The sequence below is a fragment of the Protopterus annectens genome, chromosome 16.part0 (assembly GCF_019279795.1).
Source record: "Protopterus annectens isolate FY-2018-M chromosome 16.part0, PAN1.0, whole genome shotgun sequence".
Taxonomy (NCBI): Eukaryota; Metazoa; Chordata; order Ceratodontiformes; family Protopteridae; genus Protopterus; species Protopterus annectens.
The window spans coordinates 642306144-642328299 of record NC_056750.1 but is presented as its reverse complement, the minus strand read 5'-3'; the positions used below and the strand labels follow the sequence as shown (position 1 = coordinate 642328299).

The 22156-nt window shown below is 38.2% G+C and overlaps 1 protein-coding gene across 2 annotated transcripts in view; it reads left to right on the top strand.

Annotated features, from left to right (window-relative positions):
* The first annotated feature begins 368 nt into the window (after nucleotides 1–368).
* Nucleotides 369–22156, top strand: part of LOC122790867 (receptor-interacting serine/threonine-protein kinase 3-like) — a 652441-nt gene continuing 630653 nt past the window's right edge. The window contains exon 1 of one of the 2 annotated variants that reach the window (XM_044058527.1): nucleotides 369–820. The gene's annotated coding sequence lies outside the window, so the exon portion shown is untranslated. Of the gene's footprint in view, nucleotides 823–22156 lie in introns of both variants that reach the window. The other variant, XM_044058528.1, reaches the window with a different exon arrangement.

Genomic DNA, 22156 nt, shown 5'->3' with positions numbered 1-22156 from the left:
AACTTATGGGCGCTAGTGCATATCATTTCAACCACAGCAGTCAATTTCTCTGCTCAATAAACAGGGGTAAATCTAAAAATAATAGGTAGAAAACCAGTTATTGCTACTCATACTTCTCAAGTAACTTCATTATGAGGAATGCCCCTCTTTTTGAGTCTTACAAATCCATGCTCCTCACTGTTCCACACTTGAAAAGCATGCAACGCATTCACTTTGTACGATTTGTCTAATTTAATGCAGGGATAGCCAAGAAGCTCAGCAATAACGAAAGGATGTTTAGTTTGCAATAACAGTTTCAAGTGATAACGGTGAGAGAACGCCGGACTTTACGTATTCACGCGACGTCTCAGAGACATTGTCTAACTCCAGGAAGTTGAGTCGTGTGGATGTCTTTAATAGTTGCTGTATAAACTCATTTGTAGCTGGTTCGTCAGTTTGCTCTTCCGCATATTTAAATTCGTTTCATGAGTTACATAATAAAAACCTGACGCTACAACAACAGTCTGTGCAACGTCATCCAGGTTTTCCCTTACCCTGCGCTGTTATATTTACACTGACCGAATGTCGCCTCGCCCACTGACTTTTCCCGCGCATGGCTGTTCGGCACGCCTTCTGTAGCATGGAACTGTTTCATTTTCTCCTTCACCCAGTTATTCCGGAAAAGTTCAGGGTTTCTCAAAACGGTTATGGCGCCCTAGCAGCTAAATAAGTGCTGCCGTGTATAATGTCTGTTCGCAGTTGCTGAGAGTGTGACACGGGTTACGTACAATTTCGGGACACTTATTGTCAAACCTACTGTAGGAGAAGGGGACCTTTGCCGGTGTGAGTATTTCTGGACTAGTAATGTGTCTAGTGTACAGCGGGAGGTGACTTGGAGTTCAGGAACAACCTGTCAAACAGTGGTTGTGCAGTCACCTCATATGACAGATACTTCCAACACTTCCTGTTTTTCCTTTTCTTTTTTCTCCTTTTTATCAAATAAAATGTATGATTTTTTTTCAGAGTAGCGTGTAGAACAGTAAATAAACATACACAAGCATTAAGCGTAGCAATAAGTGATTTAAGTATTACTTGGAATTAATGGGATCTATAAACTGAATTCTGCCAAGACGGGGTTTGCTGCCTCTCATTTGTTCTGGTTGATAACATAAGCATAATTGTTGCTGTCCGATTATGCTTTGTTCTTCCTAGAGTTGTTGATTTTCATCGTCAAGGTAGACCTGTCATAAGAGTTCTTAAAACTGCCCGCTTTAAACAATTTAACTCTGTATACATATTCCTTATTGATGGCATGCCAACTTTATCTAATGTATAAACAAAAATAAGAAAGCGTTCCTCTTTCTGCCCCATTTCCAGAGTCAACACTGCTTTGATTTTTTTTTTTACCCAAAGGTTGGTTGAGACTATGCATTTTGCAGCAGTGACAGGCAATATAATCCCTTGAAGTACAGCAGTTTATCACAGATTACCTTTCTTCACATTTTACCTGTTTGTTGACCAGGTAAGATCACTGGATACAACTACCCTTTTTCAGGGTCAACCTGGGAGCACTATCTGGGTAAGTAACTTGCTGAAAGTTACATAGGAGATAAAATGAAAGTGGAATGCACAGATCATTAGCATTTCAAGATTTAGTCCTTTGGGGCCAACTGCTAAACACCTTTCGGCAATCTCATGCAAGAGTTTGATATAAGTAATAACACAGGACTTGCATGTGAAACATGTAAGGGAAGACTGGCGGGCCAAAAAATGCAGATGTTATCTGGTAGATAGTGGTAAGTTTGGTTAATTATACAGTGAGTGTATTTGAACGTGGAAGACCCAATATAGTTGCATGAATTACTCCAGAAGTGCCCCCAGTCTGTATTAACATTTTTCTCCTGTAGAAGTCTTTCACTGACTTTTGGTATTTGCAGGGAGAATCAGGTAGAGTCATAGGTTCATGTCGAGGAAAAAACTCAAGTGCCTAGCCCAATTTCCTAAGTGCCCCAGAGCACTGTCTGGTTAAGTGACTTGATTGGTCACGCAATTCTCAAATGAAGACTGAGGTATCTATGGGAAAACTCATTCTCTTTCTCCTTTGACCTTGGCAAACAGGCCATCATTATTTCATTGTAAATTATAGGTATGGCCTTTTTGGGTAATAGACTTCCTGAAAGATTCATTGGGTAGGTTAGGTTCTTTTATTTGAAAAGGTTCTACAGTTAAGTATTCAGAAATGGCTACCTTATGTAGATTCAGTGTCCCCATCCACTTTGTAGATCCCACATAAGGACCACAGCCAAGGCTGTTAAACCACATTCCTGTAAAACGTCCTTGACTATTTAAAGCTTAGACTGACGCTAGTCGTATTGCTGTAGATTGGCTGCCACCACATGGATTCTCAGTGTTGCTGCATTTCTAACAACATTTTGATTGTGTTCTCAGAATTGTTAATGGGAGTGGCAGTTTTTGTGCACAAGTCATCTGGCTGACCAGGAATGGAGTTTAATGTGGCATGCTTCCTTAATCATTGCACCTGCTTCTGTAAGAGGGGTATCAAAGTGGGTATTTATCTCTTTGGATATTTAATGTCTTGTCATAGTTCTGTGAGCTTTAGCAGTCTGCTGGCAGTGTAGTCATTTGAAATCCTGCTGACAGTGTAGTCATTTGAAATCCTGAAGTTTTAGGTTGTCATTAATCTTGGTATATGACAGTTATTTGGCTCTTGCCAGTGACTTGTAGTCCCAGAAAAAATGCAGCACTGCTTTATTGATTTTTTTTTAATAAGACATTCAGAACTTTTGTGACTGTGTTGTTTATGAGGAAGAAGAATTGGAGGGGAATATATTTCTCTTGTCAGTCAGGATCCAGGCCAGTGGAATAAAATGGAAATTTACCCAGCATATCAGTCTTTTGATTTGTTCTACCGCATGCATAGGTGAATATTTTGGGTCTTGGTCAGTATGCAATACTTAGATATTTTCGGCTTGAGAAAGGTATTGCATTGGATGGGTAATAGGAAATTCACCCCAGGGATCACTTCTGTGGTTCTGCTTGACGGGGGCACAGGAAAATTATTTTCTTGGGTGGCGAAAGCCAGGGTACCTTTTTGGCTAGGCTTGTATAGGCTCTAGGGCCAGTAGCCTAGTACCTACCTATGATTGCAGATATTTGTAAGGATAAGGAATAGGAAATTATTTTCCAGTGGCTACAGTTTAGCTTTTTCCAGGTTAAGTTTATAATCTGATACCTCACCATTGTCCATAATCATTTCCAACAGAGGAGGGGATGAAATAAATGGGATTTTCAGTTATAACCAGATATCATCAGTGAGCGCTGCAATATTTGTCTGAATTCCATTAAGTTTGATACACTTAATATTGGAGTAGTTTTTGTTTGCCATAATACAGTAATTGGTTGAATAGTTAAGGAGATAAGGGTGCTCATTAATATTTGCATGGAGCGTGAGAAGAAAACATTTGACTTTTCATCTAGTTAACACTGCTTTATACAGATGTGAGATTGTTTGTTTGTGTAGCTGTACTTGGAAAGTTGTATTCTTCTAGCTACATCGTTATTAAGAGAATATGAAACCTGTCAGATGCTTTCGGTGCAGCGAGCCTGAAGACTGTCTCTGCCATAGTTTTGAGTATAGTTTGGCAGGGTCTCTGGGGTGATGTTATTGTCAAGTATTTGTCTGTTAGCAATGACACCAGATTTGAAGTTAAAGATCAAGTCTACTGCATGAGCTTTGAATGTGTTTGCTACAGTTGTTCATAATGTAATTTATTCCACATTTATGAGAGAGATAGGTCTGATGATTTGAATTAAGGCAGGGTCTGTCCAGGTTTCAAGTATGAAAATAATGGCTTAGTGTAGATATATTTGTATAATTGTAGATATAATTGAGTATTATTTCATAGTCTTAGATGTGGTGTGCAGAGCTGTAGTAACTACAGAGGGATTAAATTGATCAGTCATAGCATGAAGTTATGGGAAAGAGTAGTGGAAGCTAGGTTAAGGGAAGTGATGATTAGTGATCAGCAGTATGGTTTCATAAGAGCACTACAGATGCGATGTTTGCTCTGAGAGTGTTGATGGAGAAGTACAGAGAAGGTCAGAAGGAGTTGCATTGTGTTTTTGTAGACTTAGAGAAAGCATATGACAGGGTGTCTAGAGAGGAGTTGTGGTATTGTATGAGGAAGTCGGGAGTGTCAGAGAAGTATGTAAGAGTGGTACAGGATATGTACGAGGGTAGTGGGACAGCGGTGAGCTCTGCGGTGGGAATGACGGATGTGTTTAAGGTGGAGGTGGGATTACAACAAGGATCAGCTCTGAGCCCTTTCTTATTTGCAATGGTGATGGACAGGTTCACAGATGAGATCAGACAGGAGTCCCCGTGGACTATGATGTTTGCAGATGACATTGTGATCTGTAGTGAGAGTAGGGAACAGATGGAGGAGACCCTGGAAAGATGGAGATATGCTCTAGAGAGAAGAGAAATGAAGGTCAGCAGGACTAAGACAGAATATATGTGTGTGAATGAGAGGGAGGATAGAGGAATCATGAGGATGCAAGGAGTAGAGGTGGCGAAGGTGGATGACTTTAAATACTTGGGATCAGTAGTTCAGAGTAATGGTGAGTGTGGAAGAGAGGTGAAGAAGAGAGTACAGGCAGGATGGAGTGGGTGGAGAAGAGTGTCAGGAGTGATTTGTGACAGACGAGTACCAGTAAGAGTGAAAGGGAAGGTCTGCTAAAGGGTAGCGAGACCAGCTATGTTATATGGGTTAGAAACAGTGGCGTTGACAAAAAGGCAGGCGTTACAGCTGGATGTGGCAGAGTTAAAGATTTTAAGATTTGCACTGGGTGTGACGAGGGTGGACATGATTAGGAATAAGTATGTTAGAGGGCAGCCCAGGTTGGAAGGTTTGGAGGCAAAGCCAGAGAGGCAAGATTATGTTGGTTTGGACATGTGCTGAGGAGGGATGCTGAGTATATTGGGAAAAGATGCTAAGGATGAAGCTACCAGGTAACAGGAAAAGAAGAAGGCCTAAGATGAGGTTTATGGATGTGGTGAGAGAGGACATGCAGGTGGTTGGTGTGACAAAGCAAGATGCAGAGGACAGGAAGAAATGGAAACAGATGATCCGCTGTGGCGACCCCTAACAGGAACAGCTGAAAGAAGATGATGAGATGTGACTGTAAACTCTTAACTAATATGCCTTGTTGGTGATGTAGCGAGGAAAAACCCTGACTATGGTCCTGGTTACCCGAATTTAATTAGCATTTTAGCTAATGATGGTGAGGTGGAGAAGATGGGAATGCATTTGGACATACTTCCACTGCTGGTCCTGGTGGAGGCCAGGAACATACGGAAAGGCCTGTCTACAAGAAAGGTTTGGCTTTAGGCTAAGTCATAAAAAGAGGAGTGGACAATAGGATGTGAATCCATTACGTCATCCCCTTGGGCAGCACGAGTGTACAAAGGGGCTAGCCTAAGAAGAAAAGAACTCCCCTGGCAGTAGTTTAGCTCTACCACAACCTCAATCTCCTCAGCAGCCCTGAATTTGAATCAAAGGCAGTTCATATGCCACAAGGAGGTTCAGTACAGTGGATGGGAAGAAGACCTAGGAGCAGTCTGTGATCAATTGCAGAGAGCAAAAAAAAAATTAACTAATATTGGATTTCTACTTTATGTAAATGCCTTACAGAAGTATGCCTTGATACCTTCTCAGATGAGAGCCATGCCTGCTTTGAGTTTATCAGTGGAGATCAGAACTACCTCCAGTGTTATAATTTTTATTTATTTATTATTTTTTTTTATGTAAGCCATCTTTCCTTTATTGAGTTTGTGTAGTGTAGGGCTGCTTAAACAATTTTAAACATTCAAAATCTTTATATGCCGTAAAATTTCCTAGTTTACCATTGAGTATGTAATTCTTGTATATTTAATTGAAATTACCTAAAATAGCTTGCATGTTAATGTAGGTCTCATCTGTCTGCAGTTGCTGCAAAATTTTTTTAGCTCGCTGATTTTAAGAATGCTCGCCTTGAGTTTAGAATAAGTTTGGTCTCAGTTTGCATAACTGTCATCTTGTGGTTGTCAGAATATTTTTAGCTTAATGATTTCAGTTCAAGTCATTAGTCTCCTTTTTCTGATTTGTATTCTTTTTGAGGATGGATTAATCATATCTCCTTATTTAGTGGCTTTCAGTGTAGCCCATCTTATAAAGATGGATTTGTTCTTTTGACATATCCTGTCTGAAATGTTCTTATTGCCTTGTTATTAAGCTTATTACTTCTTCATCATCTAGTAATATATCATTCAATTATCAAGTGGCCATTCTCAAATTTTTATATCTTAGATCAGACTCCTCTCTTTAGTCCAGAAGCAGTTTACTGCACAGGACTTCCCAAGGCTGTGCTTCATAGACAAAGCATTTAATACAGATGGCTTTGAATTCAGAAAGTTTCCTTATTCTGATATTGCACAGTACTGCACAGAGAACCAGATCACATGGCACACAGAGGAATCTAAATGAGTCCAGCGGTGTCAGTTAAAGAAATAACTGAGTATGTTACACTTATAGTGCTGATGGGGTACTGCGTAGAAGATTGTCACTGTTGTCACCAATCCCTTTTCTCATTTTTACATGGGGTCGGACTATCACATCAATATTAGTCAACGAGTGGCCAGCCATGACATGGTTGTACTGTATTTTGATATCCTGTTCAGTACTAATACCCAATAACACTGTATATATAACATACATATTTACTTAAATAGTCTGCCCTTTTGGGTGTATTCAGAGTGATCTATATACCTATGTGGTTTCTTTTTCTGTACAGTATTTTGGAATATTAAATTAAGACTTTCTATTTTTAATTTCTAAATGCAAACAAAAAGAAGGAGTACCAAACCACAAACGGAACCAGAAGAATTGCAGGCAGCAAAATAAGGTAAAACACGTAGTTTATTCCAACCAACAGAGTAAGCGCTTTCGCGTAGGAAATACCACGCTTCTTCAGACAATTAAACATTAAAAATTACATCATTGTTATATACTCTCCAAACAAAGTAAGGCGGGAAAATTAGCTGATCAATTAATCAATTGACAAACCAAAAGGCTTGTAATTAAACATACAACCAATCTACCTCATCTCTATCGTTCTTTTGTATAGAGAATGCACACAAAGTCATCATTCAATAATAGTGATAGTAGCAAGGATGATATATATAAAATCAAACATAGATATAAATACATCCCTGTTCGCATATAAAACCAAAATTACAATTATATGCAGTTCATACACTATCTAACCATCATCCCATAAAAACTACCTACATAGGGATGCATACACCCACAGAGTAAGATAAAACACAAATAATGTTTCATTAAATATCTGGTCATCATACATCATAAAAATGGGCTAAAACTAATGTATTGTTTTATTTAGTTACAATGTTGGAGTATTGCATATATTTACATTTACACTGTGTATGTATTTTTATATTTTTACACATTTTCGCATAAGCAGTTTTCACAGTATGATGACCAGATATTTAATGAAACATTATTTGTGTTCTATTTTACTCTGTGGGTGTATGCATCCCTATGTAGGTAGTTTTTATGGGATGATGGTTAGATAGTGTATGAACTGCATATAATTGTAATTTTGGTTTTATATGCGAACAGGGATGTATTTATATCTATGTTTGATTTTATATATATCATCCTTGCTATTATCACTATTATTGAATGATGAATTTATTTGTGTGCGTTCTCTATACAAAAGAACGATAGAGATGAGGTAGATTGGTTGTATGTTTAATTACAAGCCTTTTGGTTTGTTAATTGATTAATTGATCAGTTAATTTTCCCGCCTTACTTTGTTTGGAGAGTATATAACAATGATGTAATTTTTAATGTTTAATCGTCTGAAGAAGCGTGGGATTTCCTACGCGAAAGCGCTTACTCTGTTGGTTGGAATAAACTACGTGTTTTACCTTATTTTGCTGCCTGCAATTCTTCTGGTTCCGTTTGTGGTTTGGTACTCCTTCTTTTTGTTTGCATTTGGACTTTGGTTTTTGGAAGGAGTTCCATTCAGCAGTAAGATTACTTCTTTGTGTTTTTTTATTTTTAATTTCTCCAAACCTTTTGGGTTTCTAATACCATGATGGGAATGGACCCCATTCCCAAGTCAAAGTATGATTAAAGTTAATTAAATAGTATTGTTTCAATCTTTGATGTTAGCTAGAAGTACTCTTTGCAACACCCACAGTGTGCCCAGTAATGACTCCTCCTGCAATTCATATGGAGTTACATGTATCAGTAACATATCTAAATATGATTGTAGATTCTTTTTTATAAGATCTGCTGCTCCTTCTACTACTGGAACTGTCTGGGTATCTTTCTTCCACATTGCTCTCATTTATGCCTGCAAATCCTGATATTTTATGACTTTGTCTCTCTGTATGCAAGACGCAGTAGTCATTGGGTGTAGTGATTTCAGTGATCAGTGCTACTTTTGTCTTGTTTTCATGGACTGCTATATCTGGTTTTCTGGCATCTGTCTTTTGAACTGTTGGTAATGGGTGATCCCATGTGATGTAGACTTCATTATCTATGATGATTTGTGGCTCATGCTTCCAGTGTTTTTCTGCTACGTCATTATTATAATGTTTGCACAATCCTCGGTGTAACAGTGTTGCCACATTACTATGACTTTCAATATACAGTCCTTCTACCATTAGTATGTCACAACCAGCAACAAGGTATGCAATTGTTTCCAGTTCTGTTTTACAAAACCTGCATTTGTTTGTTTCTCCCACATGTTCAATGGACTTTGTCAACCAATGTGTACATAGTCCACTGTCTTGGTCTGCCAATATTAACCTTTCCTCTTTTGGTTTGAATTCGCCTCTCCTTAACCATTTGACCCTGATCAACATGAGGTTGTTCTAGGAGTTTTCTGTACTTGCAACTACATTTATACATTTTCCACATTTCTTGCCTTCTCATCTGATCCTTCACCTTATATTCTTTCTTTTGTTGTTTGGCACATTCAGTTGCTGCCTGATTTTTATCTGCTGCTGGTTTGATTTCCATTCCTGCTTGATGCCGATATGCTTCTGCTAGACTAAGCAGGGAAGTCATCTTAGATTTAGTCTCCTCAGGTTTCAAAACCTTCACTATGTTTGGGTCCTGTGAGGTCAGCAGATATGTTTGCAGTCCCACAATTGCAGATCTGTACACGTAATAAATTTCATGGAGGCCTATAACTCCTTCGGAACGGGGAATAAATAATCTTGGTATGCACTGATTTTTATAAATCATTTGATGAGCATGAAGCATCCTTCTTGTTTTCCTGTCTAATCACACCTTTTGGGGCCAGTCAATCACTCCAAAATTGTAAGTTAAGACAGGAAGTGCAAATTGGTTTATAGCTTGAACTTTGTTCCTAGATGTCAATGCTGTTTTTCAGAATTAATTTAAGTCTTCTAAAATATTCCTTACTGAGTTTTATTTGCATTTGTTCATGTTTTATTGATGATCCTTCATCAACTCCCAAATATTTATACTCTCCATCTTGTTCAAGTTCTTTTATATCACATTATTGTCACAAAACTGATGTTTTCTTGGTGGTGCAACTTTCCTGCTTTAAAGGTTGTTTTTGAACATTTATTAAGACCAAGTGACATTCTTACATCATCTGAAAAAGATTTGACTTCTTGCGGTTGTGCTTCAGGTTCCTCATCGGATGAGCTATACAGTTTTAAGTCCTCTACAAAGAGAAGGTGAGAAGTCTTTACACTTTGGTGCTTTCTGGGAGCCAAATTATAGCCATGACCTAATCTGTTAAGCAGACAGCAAAAGAGCAGTAGTGACAGAGAGTCACCTTGGAATGTTCCCCCTTTGAATTTTTATCCCCTGAATAATAATTGGTCCTTTATCATGGCTTAATTGCAAAGTGGTGGAGTGTCCTCCCTTTGAATTTTTATCCCCGGAATAATAATTTGTCCTTTATCATGGCTTAATTGCAAATTGGTTTGCCACTGTTTTATGGCCGCTGTGATGTAGTTTATCAGTGTAGGGTGTATCTTATACATTTTTAAGCAGTCTTTTATCCATGAATGTGGGATAATGTCAAATGCTTTTTTGTAGTCTATTCATGCCATATGTAGATTCTTCCACTTTTTACAGTTCTCCACTATGACTTTTATTTGAAAACAAATTATCCTTTGTTCCATATGATTTTCTCTTATTATCCTTTTGTTCTATTGCCATAATTGACTTTTTCTTCTAAATGACTATAAATTCTGTCAGCATCAATTCCAGTATATAGTTTATACATCATCGGAAGGCAAGTTATTGGTCTGTAGTATTTAGAGTAGCTTGCAGGTTTGCCCTTAAGTAAGAGCATTGTTCTTCCTGCTGTTAGCCAGGCTGGTGTAAGTTCGGGATGCACGTATACATATTTCTTACTGGCAATATCTTTGTGCAGAGATGTTAATACTTTTAGCCAGAAAGTGCTGCATCTGGGCCTGGGGTTTTGCAATTAGAGGCTTTTCTTAACTTTTTTTCAGTCTCTCTGGCCATTACTTCATCCCATTTCATATCCTGTGCATTTAAACTATTTGTGTTTCTTTCTTTGACTTCTACTTTCCATTTAGCATATTTATGTTCCACAGGATCTTCATAAATATTTGTCCAAAATGTATCTATTTTTCTTTTCTTGGTGGTCTTTCAATGCCTTTTACCTTGTTTCCCAATTCTCTATACAACTTTTTTGGGTCATAAATAAATTGCTTATTTTGTACTTTATATTTATCTGTGTATCTTCTTCTGCCTGTGCTGATATTTTTAGTTTATTTGGGATAGTGCACGAAAAATCCCGATCCATTATAATACTACACATTGCTTTTATCATGTCTATCTTTCTGAGAAGTGGGTGAGTGATACTTCTTTGTCAGATTTCAAAAACATACTGCCCTGAGACTTCTGTCTCATCTAATATTAAAACATAATTTCAGTGCTGGGTTACAGAATGACATCATATACATCTGGTCATCTGACTCTGGTTCACACACTACCCCCTTTACTAGAAACTGAACCAGAATCTAGCAAGTATGTGTTGCCATACACTCACGCATGGAAATTTGCTAAGATGTGCTATAGCATATGGAAGTTGTAAAACCATTTCAAAACTTCCACCCTTCCAGAGTAGCAATTAGTTCACCCAGAAGGACAATACAGTAAGATTCCTAGTCAGGGTTTTCACAGACATTTTGTGTGTGACTGCAGTCAGAACTGTAAGATACAATCTTTATGGCCTAAACCGGGTAATTTAATATCAGGCTATTTTTCAAAGTTAGCTGGACTGAGATTAACCTCTTCTCTTCCAGGATCCTCTGTTACAGTATATTCATTTCAACAGTTACAATACCATCTGACATATGGGTGTATTTCTTTTCTGTCTAGCAGGACCCACTGTTGGCACATTTTTAACACAAGCAGCTTTATAAATACATTTTCAACACAAGCACCTGTACAAATCAGTTTGATATACAAATGACATATAATTCTTTATAAAACTCCAACTAGCTATGCTAGCATATGTTGCACATCCTCTGCCCTACTCCTCTGGTATAGCTGGCACTACACAGAAATTTGTAACAAAGTAATAAACTTGAAAACCAAGTTCAAGAACACAACTGGAACAACATGACAATTCACTTGCACACTAATACCACACGTGGATAAAATATAGATAAACCTTTATTCCAAATGGTCAAAGTGTTAAATAAAATAAGATTTCAATACACAGGCGGTTCAGGTTAAAAAGTTTACTAGTGTACACCAGGAGGCAAAAAACGTACAAGTGCAGAATTTTGTCTGACATGAAACAGGAAGCACACAATTTTATATAGGTTTAACATTCAAGCTATGCCCACCTTACTGACGTGATATGTCACAGGGCATTTACATCACTTTAGCTTACAGTCTTCTATTCATAAAGCTGTTGATGCTGTATATTTAAAAAAACTTTTCCTCTAGATACAATACGGCCTTGCTATCCAGCTGGTCAGACATAATGTCTTTCTGTAAAGTTACTTCTTCAAGGTTTCATATCAGTTCGAATACAATAGCAGATTCAGTCTTTTAATAATCTTCTTTGTTCTCTGTTACACTTTCCTACCAGCTGTGTGCTTATCTCAATAACACATGTACAAGGTCAAATCATTCCAACAGGAAAGAGCAGAAGATTTCATTATTTCACACATTTAATTTCCTGACACAGCAGATAATCACTTGTGAAAAGCATAAACATTAAAACTTGCTAAGCTAGCATCTGCCAGGGTCTAAGGTCAGCTTTGCTTCAAGCCACACTGCAGTTTCAAAACTACTTACATTTACACATGCATTAATCCTTACTATTATATGATTAATAGAATAAAATGCATTGTATACTACTTTGCTTTTAAACTAGCATTTCTCATATATGCAAATACACATTTTTCTGACATTTTCCCCCCTATTAATACTTTTTATTCTATTTTGAAGTATGCATAGTGTCATTTCATCTCCTAACCTTTTCCACTTAGGCTTTTCAGCTAGGTGAGTCATTCAATCTATACCTCAGAAAAAATGTCATCTGAGATCAATTTTTCAATTTCAATATCTTGGTACAAAGTTTCAGTAACAGATACATCAATAAAATCTTTGATTAATCTCTTCATGCAGGGAATTCCACAGCAAACACGCTCCTATTAGGAGTATACCCACACAAATGGCAATCAGAATATTCATTAGGATGGAACCCCACCCCCAAATAGATTCTGGAAAAAGTCCGTCAGTGGGTTTGGGCCTGGTTCAGTCATGGCTGATACTTGCTGAATTACCTCTAGGTGATTATTAATTTCATGCGTATTATCTGGTATGTACGCACAGCATTCTTCTTTGATAAGCGCGCACGTACCACCTCTCGCCGCTAGGGTGAAGTCAAGAGCCATCCGATTTTGTAGCACAACAGTTCTCATTGCATTCAGTTCATCAGTCACCAGTTCTAGGGCGGAAAAAGTTGCATTACTCATTACTTCGAGAAGTTTCGACAACTTCCTCAGCTCCCAGATCAATTTGACTGCTCCATAGGCCGGGACTATTCCTGCCCAGGATATAACACTGTCACTCAAGTCCATATGAATCAATTTGCTTTTGCTTTTACTGAATTGTGGTCTTTCCAGCCAGCTTCGATCTTTCCAACTGGATTTACAGGTTTTTCAACTGGACCTTCGGGTTTTCGGGCTGCTTTTCTCACGTTTCGTATCTTACCCAAAGGTAATTCTGCAGCATGTCTTATTGCCGGAACCAAGTAACCCAAAAAACAACTGCCGGACCAGTTCTCAGGTAACCATTTATACGCCTTTTTCCCACAAATAAAATAACAGTTTTCTACTTTAGTACTAATACGCATCAGCCCTGCATGAAACATTTTCTGATCTATAACTGACAATTGTTTAAACAAAATTGGATTCTTGTGAATGTCATTCATGGTTGTTTTCAATGAGTTCAAATATGAGTCATAATTAGTATTGCAAAAAGTATTGCCATTGCTATTCTTAATGTAACATCGGTAAGATATGGTTATATTACAATTGCTCCAGCCCACCTGGAGGGTATAATTTTTTATAAAAACATACAATTCCTTTTTGTGTGACAGGTAAAAATAAAGCTATTTTGTCCTGTGATCTCACAGTTCCTGTATCGAAAAGTAAATTCTCCCAAGTCTCATTTATCCCCAAAGAGACAGCGGACATGATCAGTCCTCCATATGCTGTTGGTATAGCTGTACAAACCCAACAATTTGAAATGTTCATAGTCTCTGCATATACACGTTTCATGGCTAGGTATGTGTTAAAATTTGGATGCCAGTCTATAGACGTTTCATCACGCCTTCCCACTTTCACTCGTGTGGATGTATGTAGGATAAACCACAACAAGAGGAAAATTGTCACAATTACAGTCAATAAATGTATACTCAACAAAATGATTATACAACATCTCTGGGGCTGATCTAGATTTCTATTTGCTTTGTTTTTGGCCATATCGGTCTGGTTGTGTATCAGTCACAAAGTTCTTATCAAGTTGAAAGTTCTTTACCGGTTTGCAGTGTGTCAAATGAACCCAAGACGTCCTCTCGGCCACTCTGACTGCATTAGGCGCTGCCAACAGAACCTGGTACGGTCTTTCCCACTTTGGACTCGCCCAATTCTTCCTTTTCGTCACTTTCAGCCAAAATGTACATCCCCGGGGCCAAGACTGCTTCCACCGGTCTGGTCTGCTCCTTATCTGAAAAAGAGTTAAACTGCAAAACAGATTTATTTGTTAACAGTTTCCTCATATAACTAGCTAATGAACTGTCAGCCTCTTGCTCTGCAGGCATGAGAGCTTTCCACTGAGGCACATAATATGCTCTCCCAAAAACATTTCAAAGGGAGTCAAACCCTTTACATTTGGAACCGTTCTCATACTCAGCAGTGCTAAAGGCAGACAGTGTATCCAATTCTTTTGGGTCTCCTCAACTAGCTTCCTAAGCTTACTTTTGAGGGTACCATTGTACCTTTCCACCAGTCCTGCTGACTGTGGGTGGTAAGCACAATGGTTCTTTAAGGAGATACCAAAAAATCTCCCAAGTTGGTGGATTGTCTGGTTTACGAAATGTGTGCCATTGTCACTATAAATCCTTTCCGGAATGCCAAATCTAAGGATTACTTCTTTTATCAGGGCTTTCGCCACTGTTGCTGCATCTTGGTTTTTGGTTGGAAAAGCTTCTACCCATTTGGAAAACATGTCTACAATAACTAAACAAAACTTTTTCCCTTCACATTTATTCAATTCTATGAAATCCATACAAATAGTATGGAATGGATACGGTGGTATAGGAAAACTTCCTTGCTTGATTTTAAATGCCCCTTGTGCATGATGCTTGTTACAAGTATGACAAGCTGCACAAAATTGTTTGTGTAGTTTGTGTATCCATATGTTTGGAATATTCGATTTACTAACTGTACCATCCCCCCTGTTGAGACATGGCACTGCCCATGGCTCAACAAAGCTGCATATCTAAATAAATTAGACGGCAATATCGGTTTTCTTTCTTTGGAAATGTACAGTCCATTCTCAAAAATTGCACCTCGTTTTACCCATTTTTGTTTTTCTGCTTTTGTAGTAAGTGTCTGCATTGTTTTTAACATGTCTAAATCTAAAATCTCAGAGGGTTGTAATTCCTCTTTTAAAAGTAAAGTGTCTGAGGCTGCTTGCTTTGCAGCTGCATCAGCTTGTGCATTGCCTTTCGAAATCTTATCCTGTTGTTTTGTATGAGCTACACATTTACAAATAGCTACTTTGGTAGGTAACTGAATAGATTCTAATAACTCCAAAATAAATTGCACATGATTAATAGGTTTTCCACTAGATGTTATCATTCCTCTATTTTTCCATTGTTGTGCAAATGCATGTACTGTAGAAAAAGCATACTGACTGTCAGTATATATGTTTACACACTTGTTTTTTGCTAAAGTACATGCCCTCGTCAAAGCTATCAATTCTGCTGCTTGTGCAGATAAGTTATGTGGTAAGGATTGAGCTTCTAGAATTTCAGTGTCTGTAACTACTGCATACCCTACCAGATTCTTCCCTGTAGGACCTCTTCTGCATGAGCTGTCCACGTAATATGTCACCTCGGCATTATCCAAGGGCATATCTGTGAGATCCTGTCTAGGTAAAGCTAACTGTTCAATTTCCTGCAGGCAGCTGTGTGGTGTGCCATCCGCAGGAGTTGGGAGTAATGTTGATGGATTTAATGTCGTACATCGTTCAATTATCATATGAGGTTGGTTCAGCAGTATAGTCATACGTGAAAGATGTCTAGCAGGAGAAAGGTATGCCACATTCTCTTGCAGTAAAATTATTGCAACTGCATGAGGCACTCTCAATGTGAGGCTGAAGTCTGTACTGCCATTGCGGCTGCAACTACTGCTTGTACACAGTGAGGCAAAGATCACGCCACTGGGTCTAACTGTGATGAATAGTAGGCTATGGGGTGTTGCTTGTCCCCGTGTTGTTGCGTCAATACTGACGTCATATATCCTTGTTTGCAATCTATGGTCTGAAAAAAACATTTGTGATAATTTGGAACTCCTAAAACTAATGAAGAAGCTATCAACTGCTTCAACTTGCAGAAAGCCGTTTCTGCTTCGGTTGTCCATTGTAAAATATCTTGTGCTGCCACTGGTGTCTTATATATCAAGTCAGTCAGTAGAGCAGATTCCAAAGCATAATTTGGTATCCAGCTCCGGCAGAAATTAGTTGTACCCAAGAAAGACATCATTTCCTTCTTGGTTGCTGGTTTAGGTGCTTGCAAAATTGCTGTTTTTCTTTCCTCATCTAGTATTCTACCTTCATTGGATATTACATATCCTAAGTATCTAACTTGTTTTCTCCAAAGTTGTAACTTACTTTTGTTTACTTTGTGTCCTTGTGTTGCTAAAAATTTCAATAACGCCACAGTATCTTCCCTGCATTATTGCTGGGTGGGGGCTGCTAGCAAGTTGTCATCTACATAAAGTAGAATTTGACTACCTCCCGGTGGGGTAAACCCTGCCAGGTTGCTAGCCATTTCTTGTGCAAGTATTGTTGGACTCTCACAATATCCCTGTGGTAGTCGACTATATGTATACCTTTTACCCTGAAATGTAAATGCAAACCAATATTGACTATCAGGATGTATAGGTATCGAGAAGAAAGCATTGCTGATGTCTACCACAGAGAAATACTTCTGTTGTGGTTTTAGATCATTTAACAAAGTATGTGGGTCTGGCACCGTAGATGCTCTAGGTATTACTGCGTTATTTACAGCTTGTAAATCTTGTACCATCCACCATTCCCCATTCGCTTTTTTAACAGGAAATAGGGGTGTATTACATGGTGAATCAGGAGATTCTACCAGTACTCCCTCTTTGAGTAATGCTGCTATTATAGGCTTAATTCCTATTTCTGCATCCTTTCTCAAAGGGTATTGTCTTTTCTGTGGTCTAAAAGCTGACTTTGGGGTAATTGTAACTGGTCCTGCTGTTCGAATAAGTCCTACATCTGACTTGCCTGTTGACCAAAGAGTTGTTGGGATTTCACTTAAGGCCTTTTTTTCTTCTAATAAAAATGCTAATCAGCTGTCCTCGCTAGATTGCAAGTGTACAGCTGGATGTGTCTGTGTCAACCAATTCAGTTTCTGTTTTTGTATCCCTTGTTCCGACAGTTCTAAATCAGTCTGTTTCTCCCATCTTGTTACTTTTTCTCCTATGTCTGCCCATTTTACATGTTTATTCTTTGTCAAGCTGACATGTGGTAATCTATTTGATCTGTATAATGCAAGGAATTCTTGAGGTAATGAACAGCTGACTACACTGTTCCCCTCAGTATCCCAGTACAAAGTACGCAATACTAGTCTAGTTGCACGATTTCTGAATAATTCTTGCTCATATTCTCTATCAGGTCCTGGTGTAGTACACTAGTATAGAGTACAGTGTAACAAATGCTGTTGATCAGTGTCGAGGGAGGGGGCTTTACTGATGGCTACGTTCATCAGTTCCTCGGTTACTGCCCCTGGACCAGTCGTGACTAGGTCCTGGCTGTACCAGTAAAAAGTTTCACCCTCCGATCACACTACAAAGGTATCCATTTGTCTCTGTGCCTCCATACCTTGTACAGTTGGAACTACTGCTATGCCAAATATCTGCATAAGGTCCCTGCCCAATAGGTTTACTGGACACTTTGCAGAAACAACAATTTTACTTCTCTGGGTCATACCTGAAACAGGGTCAGTTATTGCTATATCATGGGAAAGTGGTTCCCTGTATAGCTGTCCATTTGCGGCTTTTACTAGTATATAATCAGGTGATTCAGAATGTTCTGGTAACTTGGCGGGGGTGTATCAAAGTCCGTGATGCTCCTGAGTCGCATAGGAATTTGACTTCCCTTCCCTCCACCAAAAGTGTAACTTCCAGTTTCGTATCTGCTAAGTAGAGCTCTAAGCTCAATAATGCTAAGTCCAAAATTTCACTTTCTTCATCCTCCATATCTACTTGCACTTCCTCAACTCCTTCTATCACATTTACGTCTGTTTTCTGTTTATTAACTTTTCTTGATGATTTCTGACTTTCACATGATGTATCTTCACTATCATATAGTTAGTCCTCATCTCCCTTATCTTCTGAAATTACCTTTTTGTTTTGCTTACAATCCCTTGCTAGATGTCCCTTTTTCCCGTACTTGAAGCACTCACCTCTCTTTTTCCTCTCTTCAAAATCTTCTGATCGTTTATCAGACTGTTTGTTTCCCTGGGCATTCTTCTTGCCCTTTTTACCTGACTGCAGTACAAATACTTCAGCTCCGTCTTCAGCAGTGAAGACTTGCGCCTTCTTTTTCTTTTTACTATTAAAATGTCTTTCAGCATGTCTAGCGTATTTAAGTAAGGCTTGTAGCCTCCCTGTTCGATGGTCTATCATATGCTTTGTAATGAAGCTAGTAATAGGTGCAATGCAACCTTTCAAAAATGCATTTTTTAATTGTTGTTCATACGGGGAATCATTGGTTTGGTTCTCAGGAACCGACATACCGCTATGATTATTAAAACATTCTAATAATCTAGCATAATATCCATCTATCGTCTCATTTTCCTGTTGTATGCATTGATTAATGCAAGTCCAGTCTGCTCTAGGTTTCCATTTCTCAGAGATTCGGTCTGTCAGACCTTTCACTCTGTTGTCTAACTCTGCGTCACTATGTGGGAGGGGTTTAAGCTCTGCATTACGAGGATTCCAGGTGCCACAAATCATGTGCCTATCTGGACCTATAATTTGTCTTTTTCTACTTCTTCCCCATTCAAGTGGTAACTCAATCTTATGCCTTGCAAATCTTCTAAAAATTTCGTAAAACTAACTTTTGGATGGGGAATTCCCTCAGTAGCCTTCCGGATATCTTCCGGTGTCCATGGTCTATATACTAAGAGTGCTGGGTCCTGCCCTTCCTGTCCTCCCTGAGGATTTGGAACTTCTATAAGTGGGCATATTTCTTCCTCACTCTCATCCTGTAGGTTTCTCTCTATTTGATATAATTCTGTGTCCCTATGTGTTTTACGTGTTCGGGACCTAGTTTCAATAGGATCTCTAACAAATGGTTGTGGTCTTGCTGAAACTTCAGGATAACGCGGAGGCGGACCAGCCTGTCCACTCGCTTCATATCCTGAAAAGGGTAAGAGAGGGGGCAAGGGAGGAGGAGGGGGAGCTGTCATTATTACCAAGTTATTATCCTCTTTGTCTAGAAATAATGTTTTTGAATTTTTCAGCTTCTGCTCTCTACGATTTGCTTCCTCAATCAACCTGTGTGCCTGAGGAATGCCTAATTGGCGTTGCTTTTTTGCCTGACCTCCCGCATCAGATTTAAGCTGTTTAAGGAGTTTAGCTAGTGAAGTTTTATCTAGTTTACCATCAAATTCATATTTATTAACCCATTTCGTATAATACCTAACGTTATCAGAACGTTGTAATTGTATGTATTTTGCGTCTTCGGTTAGGGGCGGATCTCGCGATGTTTTAGTGCACTGATTTCCCATGGCAAAAAAAATGTTATGTAACCCTTTTTATCACGTGATATCAAGTTCTCAGTTCCTGTTCACAGTTTATCTAGAATAACTGCCTACCTTATACTGTTTCCCTGATCTATGACCAAATATACAGTACTTCCTTTTGTCCCTGATCTGTAAAACAAATCTTGACAACAATATACTGTAAATAGAAAACTGTCAACGCCACAGACATGCAGGTGACTGGTGAAAAAATATATTCTTTATTGCACTCTGGTACCTCGGCCTTCTCAAGGAATACATTAAATTTGTGTTTCACCACACCTTATAAATCATTAGCTTAAAATTTTAAAGCCAATCAAAACACTCAACGTGCATTTAAATAATTAAACATTTACACCTGAAAAAACCATCACTCAACCAACCCAATACATCTCTTCAATACAAAATGTTATACTTGAACCAAATGGCAAGACAATAAAATGTTAAATGGCATGAAAATTTATGCATATTAGAAATATATGATATACAAAATGTGCAAAATATACATAATGTGCAAAAGGAGTATACTTTCTCTTATTATATTGTTTTGTGAAACTCCATTTTATTTATGCATAATGCAATTCCTGTCAACCTGATAGAATATTCCTTTGTTTTTTCTCTTTTCTTCATTATAACCCTGTTATATCCCGCCAAGCTTAGATCAGAAATGTTGTTTCCAATACGTTTGAACTCCCCTGTGGGTAATGCATTTATTAATGCCCCACTATGCATACTAGAGGCATGCAAAAAATTATCTGCAGCTGTTTTTTTATAATAAGGTCTATGCTGGATTCTGTTGTTCGAATCTACATAAAATTCAACATCCAGATACTGGATATTGCTGCCCCCTATCGTATGAGTGAAGTCCAAACCATAAGGATTTCCTTTAATTTCCGAAATGAATGTATCAAAATCCGAGGGATCCCCTTTGCATAGGAACAACAAGTCGTCTATGAAACGTCTATATTTAACTACCTTGGCCCTATAGAAATTATTAATATAAATGACGGAATTTTCAAAGAATGCCATGAAGAGAATAGCATAGGATGGGGCAAAAGGTGCCCCCATCGCGGTTCCTTCTTTCTGCAGGAAATGTTTCCCCTCAAACTCAAAGCAGTTGTGGGTTAGACAAAATTCCAACAATTGCACTATGTAGTTAGTCCTAGGCCCTTCACCCAACATTCTCTCAATGGACACCAGACCCCAAACTGTATTAATGCTTGTGTATAGGGACTTGACGTCAACGCTGGCCCAATAAAAATCCTGTTCCCATACCATATCTTTAACTTCAATACAGACTTCTCTAGTGTTTTTAACATGTGCCTGCACTTTGTGAAGATGTTGTTTTAACACAGAATCTAGGAACAGTCCCACATTTTCCAGAAAAGAACCTCTTCCAGAAACTATAGGGCGACCGGGTGGGTTTACCACGTCTTTGTGAATTTTTGGGATGATGAAAAACCTTGCATTCCTTGGATTTTTTCTATACATCATCTTCACATTATATATCATTGGTTGTGGGTGTCAAAAGTGGTATGTGGGACAAACCTCCAGAAAAGTTAAATTAAGAATAATGGAACACCTAGGAGACATTAGGAACAGTAGACAGGAGAGTCCAGTGGCCAAACATTTCATAGATTTTCACAATGGGTCAGCGGAAGGTTTAATATTTTGTGTATTAGGAAGGCCATTCAGTGCGGAAGGGGAAACTGGAGTGAATAAAAAACTATTGGAAATGGAGTCTAAGTTCATCTTGAACTTCAAAACTCTTTTCCCTAATGGTATGAATTTAGATATGTAAATCTTGCAAAGCCAAAATTGAGGTGAATGCAACACAGTTTTGGGCAATATAGTAAATTCAGCATACATATTTTGATTTACATCAGTCATTTGCATAAGGTATGTGATGCAAGCCATTTATGACGAATATAACAGGGTTATAATGAAGAAAAGAGAAAAAACAAAGGAATATTCTATCAGGTTGACAGGAATTGCATTATGCATAAATAAAATGGAGTTTCACAAAACAATATAATAAGAGAAAGTATACTCCTTTTGCACATTATGTATATTTTGCATATTTTGTATATCATATATTTCTAATATGCATAAATTTTCATGCCATTTAACATTTTATTGTCTTGCCATTTGGTTCAAGTATAACATTTTGTATTGAAGAGATGTATTGGGTTGGTTGAGTGATGGTTTTTTCAGGTGTAAATGTTTAATTATTTAAATGCACGTTGAGTGTTTTGATTGGCTTTAAAATTTTAAGCTAATGATTTATAAGGTGTGGTGAAACACAAATTTAATGTATTCCTTGAGAAGGCGAAGGCCGAGGTACCAGAGTGCAATAAAGAATATATTTTTTCACCAGTCACCTGCATGTCTGTGGCGTTGACAGTTTTCTATTTTCAACGTTTTTCTATCAGTGTTTTCTATTTGTACAACAATATACTGTAACCTAGTCCCTGATCTAAAACGGAAAAAA